Source organism: Patagioenas fasciata, chromosome 1 (assembly GCF_037038585.1).
Source record: "Patagioenas fasciata isolate bPatFas1 chromosome 1, bPatFas1.hap1, whole genome shotgun sequence".
Classification (NCBI taxonomy): Eukaryota; Metazoa; Chordata; class Aves; order Columbiformes; family Columbidae; genus Patagioenas; species Patagioenas fasciata.
The window spans coordinates 117027676-117040271 of record NC_092520.1 but is presented as its reverse complement, the minus strand read 5'-3'; the positions used below and the strand labels follow the sequence as shown (position 1 = coordinate 117040271).

At 37.6% G+C, this 12596-nt stretch overlaps 1 long non-coding RNA gene across 2 annotated transcripts in view; it reads left to right on the top strand.

Moving 5' to 3' along the window:
* Positions 1-7981, top strand: part of LOC139828802 (uncharacterized) — a 70633-nt gene extending 62652 nt beyond the window's left edge. For both annotated transcript variants that reach the window (XR_011740791.1, XR_011740790.1), the window contains exons 3-4: positions 6782-6837; positions 7644-7981. This is a non-coding gene — a long non-coding RNA (uncharacterized lncRNA). The remainder of the gene's footprint in view (positions 1-6781; positions 6838-7643) is intronic.
* Positions 7982-12596: the final 4615 nt, after the last annotated feature.

Sequence of the window (12596 nt, the reverse complement as noted above, 5' to 3'; positions counted from 1 at the left end):
TGGTTGAGGGAACTGGGGTTGTTTTGCCTGGAGAAACAAGCATGAGGGGAGACCTTCTTGCTCTCTGCAACTACTTGAAATGAGGTTGTAGCATGGAGGGTGTTGATCTTTTCTCCCATGTAACAAGTGATTGACAAGAGGAAACAACCTCAAGTTGCACCAGTGGAAATTTAGATTGGATATTAGGAAAAAATTCTTCACAGAAAAGGTTGTCAGGTGTTGGAACTGACTGCTCAGGACAGTGATGGAGTCACGACCCCTGGAGGTATTTAAAAGCTGTGTAGATGTGGTGCTTAATGACATGGTTTAGTGGTGGACTTAGTACTCTTTGATTAATGGTTGGACTTGATGATCTTAAAGGTCTTTTCCAACCAGAATGATTCTATGATTCTATACATATCAGCCCTTGTAGCTTCTCACTCATTTCCCAGGAGGTGCAGGGAGCACCAGTACCTTACAAGAGATCAGGCTATGGTGAGTACTCAGGAGAGGGAACAAGAGAGCTGTTAGCATGGTCCATTTAACAATTTGTTTGATATGAGTATTTCCATGCACTCTCAAATCTGACCTGACTTCTCATTAAAACATATTCTTAAGAAAGTCACTATCAGTCATCCAGTTAGATGAAGTCATTAGCAAGCATCCAAAAAGGAAAAGAGATGGAAGCTTGTGCATTATCTCAGCTGTGGCTTCCAGCCCTGGCTGGGGAAACCACTTCTGCAAGGGAGCTGGGACTCAAGTAAGGGACTACTGGAGGGTCATTACATATCTGTTTGTATCTTATCCATCAAGTAAGCCCCTGGGATCCACACTGTGGAATGCAGACACATTCCTGATGTCCCCTGTCCCTTTGAGGTAGGTCAAACAGAACATACTCTATTTGGGCACTTCCTAATGGATTTCACGGCCTGGAACCTTCACGGAGTCAGTGAAGGCTCAGAGTTTCTGGATGCCTCTGAAAAAGCACTTGCACTCTGCAATGTGCTATACGTGCTGTAAACCAATTTACAACTAAGAACATACACACAGGTGGTGCAATAGCTTGTGTTATAAAAAGAGCTCATTATGTACAACATATTTGATTTATGCAATTTAGTAAAACACCCTACTGTTTTGAGTTCACTCATCACTGGTGTATCAGCACAGCAGACTGGAGTCACAGGAGGAAATTATAATAAACACCTATAAATCTGTAAAGGAAAACAAAAAAAAAAACAGGCAAAACATATCATATACAAAGACTTCTGGCAGCTATTGTGGGCTGAGTGAAATAGCCTCATCCAATGAAAGATGCAAATCCTTATGTAGATCTCAGATATTTAGGCCCAAGATTATACTTTTTAAAATCACACTCAGTTGCTCATCCAGGCTGGAGATAACTTTTTTTTCCATTTTCCTTTAACTTTGTGGAATTATTCACTGTCATGCCTTTTTGTGTTCCCAGAATTACCTTGTTCTCATAACTTGTGGAGATTTTCCTTTTTGTGCCATTTTGCTGATATATCTTCAGGTATTTCTTCTTTGTAAATGCACGCTGCTCATGGATATTTATTTATTTAATGGTTAGATCAACAGGGCAGTAATGTTAAGGCTAAGTATTTTCCTCTGTGCACTTTTACATTTTCTATGTGGTTTGTTATGTATCCTTTTTTATTGATAATTTCAATAGTTTGTATTTTTTCTCATTTATTAAAATGAGTGATGTGTAGTACAAGTAAATAATTATTTGTTTGGTCTGCAGATTTCAGCAGCCATTGCATTGTGCTCTTTACACAGAGGTTGTTTTTAGTTTCTTTTAATTCACCTTCTCCAACCCTCACAGTTGCTTTTTTTTTTTTTTTTCTATTATGGCTGTTCAACTCCCTCTCAGTTCCTCTCATTTCTTAATCATGAGTCTTTTTTTTTTGGGGGGGGGAGGGTGACCACGTCAATTTCTCTGTAAAAGCAGTGAAATTTCAGCCTATATATATTTAAAGACATGGATTTTGAATTGGGCCTACATTTTCATTAGATAGGTCTCACACTTTCTGTTGTATTCCTCTGTTCAGATGCTGATGTTATGTTAACATTGAATTATTTTATGGAATCTTGCACATAATTTATCTCTTGCTATTTATGTCCTTTTTTCAAAGAATATTTCTTAAGACTAGGAACCAAGTTAGGAAAACAGTAAGTTTCTTAACTTGTAAGTTAGATCTACACAGCAGTTTTTTGCTTTTCAGATAAAGTTTTGGATGCAAAATATCACTGTTTTCACATGAGGTTGTCATGCAGAAGCCTGCTGCTGCAGAGGACATTGTTACGGTGCCATTGGTGTGCTATGATTATCCATCACCCACAGCATTGCAGACAGACAAAAGATTAGTTAAAAACACAGCAGAATTTTAGTGTTTCTATTCCCTGTAACAAGCACTAATATTTATAATTAAGCTGAACAACATATATTCTGATCTTCATAGAAGTAGCAGTACAGTCATTAGAAGAGCAGCTTACTGCAGGCCTAATGTCACTTTAAACTCTGAAGACATTCAGTTTTGCTCACACACCAAGAAACTGCGGACATCTTAAGCCACTTCAATGCTAACCCATGAGACAAATATTTTGGGAATTGTGCCAAATACACAGGGGCACAGCCCCTGAGTGTGTGGGCTGCTGTGGCAATGACCACAGTGGGTTTTGACCGGCAGACGAGAAGATCATGAGGAAGGGCATAGAGGTGAAGGCACTGCACCAAAAATGGGGAGATATGGACACTGGGGCAAGGATTTGGGGTGGGAGGAAACAGATCAGTTCTCACATTCAGCATGTGGGACTCAATGGCCTCAAATGACAAAAAATGTGTGTTTAGTCAGGCATGTTCCCAATACAATGACTTTTGATGGATGTGACTTGGAATGAGAGTTCAGCTAGGCTGAAATGCATAACCAGTACTGTGAGGTGCTGCGTGGACCTGGATTTTGTGTCTTGCTGGATCCATTACCTCTAGAAGTCAGATCTTTGCTGAATGCACAGTATTTACTTGACAGCTGTGGAATTTAGTCTGGAAGACAAACATAACATTGAATGCTAAAGCTGGGCAAAGTCTTTGCTATTATCCAATCTGCTGCATAAAAGATATAAGCTGTAAAACAGACAAACAAACAAACAAAACCAACCAAAAAAAACCAAAACACAAACCAAACAATAACAACAAACAGTGACAAAAAACCAAAAACCATACAAACTCTGCTACATTTTTACATGAAATCTATGGTTAAATTTTGAGACAGGTTTTTCTTTTCATAGAACTAACTAACCTTGGTTAAAAATTTTGGACAACAGTAAGTTGTCTGTATTCTTAATGCATCTCAGCATGAGAACTTTTGAGATAAAGTGTAATTCCTTTCATTTCACTTCTTCTCAGAACCACAAAATTTGAAACAATTAGATTTTTCTTAGAAAATGAAAAGCAGACATTATATCAACTCTGAGATGATGGGAACCATGACTAGGGCAGAAAGGTCAGATAGAATGCTACAGTTATTACATATTTGGTTTCTTAAAAGCAGGGTTTTCTTCAAAATAAGTATTATTATCCAAGACATGACCCTTCTACTATAAATCCAAATATGTTAATTTATACTGCATTAATCTTTGCTATTGAGATTGTAAAAATTTTGATTGTAAAAGCAGTACTGCTAAAGTAATCTCCATTTCTGTTATTTTATTTTTGCTCTGGCAGCGTTTGTCAGAAAGCAAGGCAATTTGTGGTGAAATGAACCTGGCCAGTGCATAACTAAATGCTTGTTTAAGTTTTAGGTTGATGTGCAGTTTGACTGTAGTCTCCAATGGGGCCATTTTCAGAGTTCAGGGATGAAAATAAAGTCAGCTTCTATTTTACAAAAAAACAATAAATGTATCTACAAAAATAACAGTTCTGTTATGATTTCATAACAAAATTCAATTTCAACAAACTAAAATGTGTGTTACAATTTAGAGCCCGTCGAAAGTTTATTTTTCCATACAGCTTTTAAATACAGATTTTACTAAAATAAAAGCCTATGAGGCATCAACACCAATTTTCCTCTGAATACGAGTGAAGAAAATTAGGTTTATGAATCCACTACTGAATGTTGCATGTAGTTTTAGCAGCTGTGGAATACTGTTTTCCAGGTTTCAATTATCAACACCTGATAGTGATAGCTCTGATGTCCCAAGGAACTCTACCTTAAATTTTGAGTTCAAGTAAGATGTGTTTATTTTTTTCTGGACACATACATACACAAGCTTAAAAACATGTGCTCAAGAGTAATAAATAAAGTGAAATATATACATTATAGGTAGCTGGGAGATGTCATATTTAGTAAATATCTAATTGCATAGCTGTTAAATATCACAGTGTTAATTGTCCTCTTGAGAGACTGGTGTTTTTTTCCAAGCCTGGGTTAGGATTAGAAAATGTTGCATCTTGTCATACGGTGGTATTATTCAGTAAGAGTGGTTTATAGTGTTACACCTTATGTCTTTAATTGTCATTTGCCTTTCATCATGTTAAGTCTAGACAGGTTAACTTTCCTGCAATAACTTTTGATATATAGATAATCCTTAGTAAATAATTTTTGCATGGATTTGTTGACAGCAGTGACATTGTTCCATTTACTAGGATACACATTACAGACTGTGAAACAGTGGTTATTTTCCTTGGAAACTGAGATATCTGAGTCATTTCCATGCTGCATGGAGGGGGGCTGTTGACAGAGGATGCCATGGAAGATGCCCTGTGCTCAACTTACTCTTTAGCTTCTCAGTGCAATTACTCAGAAAACTAAAGATTTCTACTCCACACAATTTATGCATTTCTATGTGTGTCACCAGGTTACTACAGGCAGGGAGAGGAAGCATTGTTCAAATACGAGGAATTAAAGTGGGAAGTATGCTGCTGGTGAGAGCCCACCATCCCTCTGTGAAAGGCAACCTCCAGGAAAGGCAAGGCACAAGTAGCATGGGGAGGCTTTGACACTAATAATGTTAGCTATGACTTTCCTCGGGCAGAACTATTTTATTGAACTAGCAGATTTTTTTCCCCCTCTTTTTTTGTTTATCCTTTAAACCACATGTGGGGATTATAGACTTAATTTTGCCAAAGAGTATGAAGAAATTTGATATTGATTTGAAGAAATGTGATAACATTTAAACATTATTTTCCTAATGAAAAATGTGCTCCATGATAACTAGTAGCAGCGTGCCTTAAGAATCCTATAATTGATTTTACAATTTGTTTGTTTGCTTTTTCAGAGATGGCAAAGCTTATAGAATAATGAAGTGGTGAGATAAACTGTTCAAAATCAATCAGAACTTGAGATGGCTGAAAACCTTCTCAAAGTAGTGAGAAAGTTCAAGCTTGGAAATTAACTAGCTCATAACAACATTCATCTAATGCCAGACAATCCTGGTAAGAAAGAAAATGAGTTTGTGAAATGGAAGAGATTACAACACCACTGGGTAACTAAATAAGATTTTACAAGCTGGAATATTATTCTCAGTTCATTTTGTGTAATACAGAGACAAGAAGATACAAAGGCACGTGACACTGCTGTAAAAGTCTAAAGTGGTTTCTTCAGACTTCTGTAGGTGAAGGAAATATCAAAGAGATTGGACCTGTTTCCTATTAGCATAGATACATAGGGTGAGACTGAAGAAAAACACAGGAAACCTTCTGTAAGAGGTGACTAAGTTAGTTATTCTCTCATGTATTACAGCAGTGTCTTCCAATGAATCTGAGAACAAATGGTTTAAAAATTATTTAAAAATATATAATCAGCCCACAGAACTCTGGGCCAAGATGTTAAGAGCACAGAACCCTCAAGCTTTAAAATATAAGTCAACTCCTTGGTGGCTGGAGCCGGAGAAAAGTTCTCAATGGGTTCATGCGTCTCCAAATGCACGTTCCATTTTTGTCAGATGCACCCGTAGCTGGCTGCTGTTAGAGACAAGATATGGTATCACTTGTCTGTTGTGGGATGAGGTAATCTATGCTCCACTGTGTTCTTAAGAGGAAGGGAGAGTCCACTAACATGCAGGAATCTGCTTTGGAATCACTCTTTTCCAGACTGAACTTTTTAAGCCCTCCAGTAGCTGTTCCAAAGGCAGGAGTTCTCCACTTAATGTGAAACAGGTCTCAGAAAATACATCCAGATAGAGCAAAGGAAGAGAAAAATCACTGAGATGAGCTGAACAGATAGTGGGATGAAGTTATCTTGTTGCTTTCAAAATGGAATGTTGGGATAAAGTAAATCCAGATATCAAAATACATGTGAGATCTAAAATTCTTTCAGATGTCTAAAATCGCTAATTTCATAGAAATTACCAAAAAGAGAGTGATTTTCAATTCTAAAAGCACAACATCATGTGTTTAAGACATCACAAAATGTATGAAATTTCTTCATGTTTTTAGTAGTGGTTTTTGTGAATGTGTTTTGTATGTTATTTAATGTTGTTTATTTATTTTTTAGATTTTTCAGATTGGCAATTAAGTTATTTATAGTTCAAGACTGTGAACAGAACTGTCCTTCCACAGTCTGCAGCATGAAGAAAAGAATAATCTTTGTCTTACTCTTCTCTCTCTCTCTCATAAATTATTTGGCTTGCAGTTCATCCTTTCATATGTAGAATAAACTTTCAAGATTCCTCAAGCACTGCTTTAAAGTCTGATCCTGAAACCAAAGCAAAAAATCACAGGAATTTCAGTAAATTCTGGATTCGCCATACCGTACACTATCAATCATTTTTTTCTTTTTCACAGGCCTGCAACCACTTTGCTGCCATGTAGAAGATATTGATGTGGAAATACTTTGCAAGGTAAATTAGCAGAGAATGCAAAATGCCTTGCAGTAGTACCTAATTAAAACAAATAAAAAGATACCGGACAGGTATAGCTTCGCATTTCACTGTATTTTACTTCTGTATTGAGAAAGCAGATTTCACTCTGGTCAAAGTTGTATATAGAATTATTCTGTCAATTAAACATATATATCATTACTTAATATGTATTACACACATATTTATGGGTAGGGCTTTTTTGGCCTATATTGCTTTTAGAGGTCTGTTGGTTTTCAGTACCACAGGGAAAATGAGATGTGCATCTTGCTTTTCTAATATACACTTATGCTGTTTTTTCATGGTGTTCAAAAGAAATGAAGGACAATGTAGGAGAAAATAGAGGTTTTTAGACAAGATCTTTATTAAAATATTAGAATTGACTATTGAGATTATCATGTTTCCTTTTCTGTAATTTCTCCCGCTAAATCAAATGTGTCCAGACCATAAGTTTGTCTCAAAGAACATGACATTAATGCTTCACATCTAAATTATACTCTTGTGGTTTTATTTTTTCCCTTTTTGAAGAGGAGACTCAAAACCCCTCTTGTGCATTTTATGAACCATCTCTAGCGGCTGTTTTCTGTATTGTTGCATTTAGTGACTGGATGTCTAATAGCTTAACATAAAGGAGAACAAGTTTGTTTCTAAATTTCTCCTCCTACATAATTACATTTAGAGCATGTGAAATTTTGAACTTGTGAGAAGATATATTTATTATGTAAATATGTTATGTGGCATGTGTTATAATTGTTTAACTCCATTGTCAGTTCCTTGACCTTTTTCAGGAGAAAAGATCAAGCGAGAAATGAAATCTAAGGAGAAGACAGAAAGATCCAAATGTAGTACAAGCCCCCCTATTTTGGCAAGTTTTTCAGCACCGTACCCAAGGGGTTGTTCCCAGCCAGAAGAACACTTTGGCAAACAGAAGTCTTAAATAGCAGACACATCTGCTGTGAAATTTTGGCTGTTGATGAGCCAAAGAGAGCTGGTTGAGGACCAAGTAATTTTAATGTATGCTGAAAGACATATATTTCTGATCTGGTTTGGGATTTGGGGTATTTCACTGTCAAACTGATGATCTAACAGTGAGGGTGTACAAGAGACAGAGATTTCCATCATTACTGTAACGTACTGAACGTTGTAGAATAATTATCAATAAAACAAAACACTGTGATGACTTGTGAAGGAATGTGGTCTCAGTTACCATGACACCCTGGGGTCATTTAAAGAACAGAGTATTATTCAGTATTCATGTAGGAAAAAAAAATCTGAAATATTGCAACTGCTTGATTCACAATTGCTCTGGAGGGAAGGTCTGTGTATTACTTTATACTTCTATAGTACCCTGCACAATAAATATTAAGCACTTCCAAACATTTATGAACTATGCTTGCTAACCTCAAAACACATACTAGAAAGCAGCATTATTGTCTCTAATTTTCATGGAAGATAAAGTGAAAGATTCACAATTAACCATAAGAATATCACTGTCATGATGAACTTGGCCTTTTTGGTGCATGAGTCATCTTTTTTGTTGGATGAATTGTACCCAAAATAATGGAGCTTTAACTCCTGTCTGAGGGTCATACTGTGGTATAAATAACAATAGTTGGGGAAGAAACCTGTAGCAGAAACAGAAATGTATGCCTCAGGATTTTCAGCATCTAGAGATTCCTTGAATAAGATGACTCACCTTCACTTTACTGGATAGTTAATCAGGCCTATTTAATTTTTAAATATAAAAGTACAGTTGTTTCTTGGAAAGTATCTTGAGGTTAGACAGCAGTAGTTGTTGCAGGAGATGCAGACACTCTCTTTTAAAACTCCTGTTTGTGACTGCTGGAAATAGCTCATATGGTGTGGAGCCTTGAGTCAAAGGATGCTCCATTCTCACCACACTTCTGCTGCTCTCTTCAGTGATAGCAAAAAAAGCTGGGATGCCTGGGGCCTTTTTGCTTAGGTGACCAGTGTCAGGTAGATTTGTAAAAAGAGACAGTTCACCTGGGTTTCATTAGCAGAATGAAAAAGGAACTTACCCAGCTCTCCTGCTGGGGAGGGCAGAGCTAGTGCAGAAGGCCACCCTGCAGTTTCTGCCCACAACTTCCTGGCCGGTTTTTCCAGTAAACATTCATTTTTGGAGTGGTTTCATTGCTCAGTAGGTTTCTCTCACTAATGAGGGAGCCTTAATAGGCAGGAAATCTAGAAAAATAAATAAACCTTGTCCTCCAGCATTCATTCAAGGTGAAGTGACCTCTAGCCATGAGACAGAAGGACCTGCTTTTGGCTTGGCTTTGTTTGTTGTATCCTGGACCTTAGTTATTTCTAGGGGATTTTGTTCCATCTGTGTTTGAAGGAAAATTTGGTTTTGCACGCTTAGGAAAGTCTTGGTCTTGACCAAGTAGAGCTTTGTCAAGGTGTATTAAGAAGTAAATAACATAACAGGTTGTAATTATGGGCTTTTGAAAACTAAGACAGAGTTTGAGTAGCATTATCCTGTTGGTGGTGGATGGCAGGAATGAAGAGAGGTGATCAAAGGGCTTGCTGCTTTGGGCAAATCCAGTTTATTCCTGTAGGATTACACACTTAAGTATTTTGGAGAAAACTTTGTTTCCTGAAAAAATAGGTAAGCTACAAGTATTTAACCAGCTTGACACCCATGACGACTTTTTAACTCTTGCTATATGTGACCACTATGAAATATTCTTTCCCCCTTCCCACGCACTGATGTTTGTACTTTAGTCTCAGTTAGATGTTTCCACAATAAATTTGTGGAAAATGTTGAGAGATCAGAAATTGAATTTCTATCCCTTCCACAACTAAAATAACAGTAAGAGTCCACTTGACATTCCATACCTGCTATACACTTCCAAGTTTCTGACACAGTGTTTAAAAAAGAAGCTTTGAAACGTGAGCCTTGCTTTGCAGAAAGCACTTTAATCACAGTCCGGAAAAATAAAAACCTGCACCTGGCCATTACCTTTGACCATCCCCCAAAGGGGTGCAACATATAAAACTAGGTTTTCTTGCCTCTCCCACACTCACATGAGAAACTAGCCAAAGAAAAGAAAAGATACATGAGCACTCCATCCCTTGTTGTTGTATAACTTGTACTAGTGCACCACACAGCTTACTGCCAAGTCAGACAGGACACTTGTCTTGTGATGTTTCTGCAGATATTAAGGATTTCAGACAGCGATACTCTCCAGGTATCGGCTGCCCATATCCTCCGAAACATTTTCAGAAAAGAATAGTCCCAACCATCTGATGTAAATGTTTGTTCATTCATTTGGTAGTCAGAGTTTTTCTACAATAACTTGCAGGCTATTCATTAAAACACAAGTATCTTTTACAGAGACAGCATTAATGGAGCAATAAAAGTAGAGTATGTGCTCAAATGCCTCATAGTTGTTTATTGACCCAGTTGTCAGTGCTGTTTTCCAGAAGAAGGTGGCTGAAATGCTGCTGGATCTGCTGCAGTCCATCTGGTGAGGAGGGAGTTTGAGAGGAACACCACCCTTCACTGCCAAGATTAGTAGATGCAGTTTTTCAGTGTAAGTAATAAAGTCGTGCCTGAGCAGTTCCTCTGGGCTATTTCATCAATATAACAATGTTCACCTGACTGAAACGGGACAGATGTACTTAATGAGGATCTTCATGAGACAACGGACCTGTGCCTGTCAGGAAGATTAAATCAAAGAAAATAACTTGGGCAAACTGCTGATCTGTGCTTTGGCAGAGGCTCGTTACAAATTTGAAGCAGGAGAGAAAGGGCTCAGAAGCATTTTCAGGCTCTGGGAAAAAGAACTGCAAGCAGAAATCACTTGCATTTTATTTGGCCCTCAGCTGCTTGGAGGAGGCCATATGATGGAATGAGCAGGAGGAGAGTGAGTTCATTCCCTCTAAAGGGGCAGAAATCATGATTCTTCATACAGGGAAAGGAGGAGCTTCTATTTTAATTTGTTGAGAATAGCCAAGGAATCTAGTAATTATTCTGGCCAGGTTTACACTAGAAGGACATTGTCAAGTACTTTATAAAACAGATTATAAAACTCTTCAGCACTTTCTTTTAAATACAGGAAAATAATTTTTCCATTACCAGTTGCAGTCTTCACCATTTGGCAGCAATTTGTTCCTCCTCCCCACTTTATATTTAAAAAATGCCATTACACATACATTACACATTGAATCTGTTCTTCAGTGGCTTGTAAGTTCACCTCTGAAACTATTAGATTTAGATGAAGGGAGAAAAAAAAAAGTGGTAAAGGGAAAGGAAATTAAAATGTTGGTAACAGAATTGCATCTTTTTGGATATTCCTTTGGCCACGATGGTCATTACAAAAGCTGGTATGACATAGGAAAGACTACTGTTTAAATTACGTGTTTTACCTTTCTGAAGGACAGGTTGTTAGAATCACATTCAACAAACAATAACTTCACCGACAGGAGCTAATGGGAGTGAGAGGGTTGATGACAGGGTCGCGGGATGATTAGGAAGAAACTGTGAATGGGAGAGTTTGTCTTCTAGTTATGGAAATGTGTCCTGCGGCAGCCTCCCTGTGTCTGCTTGTGTGTGTATGCATAGAGGGGTTGAAAAGGAGGGATGCAGCTCCCTTAGCCTCCTCTAGTAAATCTGTCACCAAAAGACTGAAAATTAACTTCTAGTGAAAGGACAGCTCCAGAGAAGGGAGAGTTAAATCTCTATTCCTAAAGACCCTCACCCCCTTTTCATCTCAACATTCTACTGTATTATATAAAGTATCTCAATACAGGGATCAATTCCATGCTTCTTTTCAATATCCTGAATTTAGCAGTTCTTTCTAGCCCTGCCATGACTCCAGGAAGCCTGCATTGTGTCCCCTCTCTGGTCAGTAGGAATGGCATCCTTTGAAATATTGGTCTCAAGCCTTTACCTCTCCCAGTGTAGAAAAGCCCAATTCTCTCAATATTTGAGACAGTCTCAGTTTTCTGTGTCTGCACAGCAGTTCTTGGGTTTCTCTTGGGAGCAGCTGGCAGCTTTCTTCAGGCAAAATATTAAGAATTGACATCTGCAGTAACAGAGGGTGGGGAAGGGCTGGCTAGAAAGCAGCTTTCTAACAACAACAACAAAGGATCTGTGCTTATTGTGGAGCACAAGCTGAATGTGAGCCAAGAATGTTGTGAAAAAGGCACTCTAGGAGGCATATTGTCTGCACAACACATTAAGTAGTTCTTCAAGTCTTCTTGAAGCTCTTGAAGCCTCAGCTGAAACACTAAGTATTATTTAAGGTACTGCAATTAATAAAGGATGTGAAACAGTTGTACAGAGACCAGAAAAGAATACTGAGAATAATCAGATCTTGAAAAAAAAAGGGCTTCAAGAGAATAACTGAACAAGGGTGGCTTAGCTTAGAAAGCAAGAAAACTGAGGGAAACATGATGACTGTCTCCAGTATATCAGTTGAATAAAAAAAAGGAATAAAATGCACTTTTTATGTGCTACCTATAAGAAATAATGGGTCTGTATTGCAGAAAGTAAGATTCAGATGAGATCAAAAATATTCTCATTGCTGAGAATCATATGTCTGTGGAATAATTTATCTAATAAATGTGTAAATTGCTCTCCGGTAAAAGTACATATAAAGAAACATGTTAAACAGATGCTGATAAGAATGACATCCACAGATAATGGAATAAATGGCATCCTGAATTTCCTTCTATTCTTATTGCCTATTTTTTTCATCTTAGCTATAAACGACAAA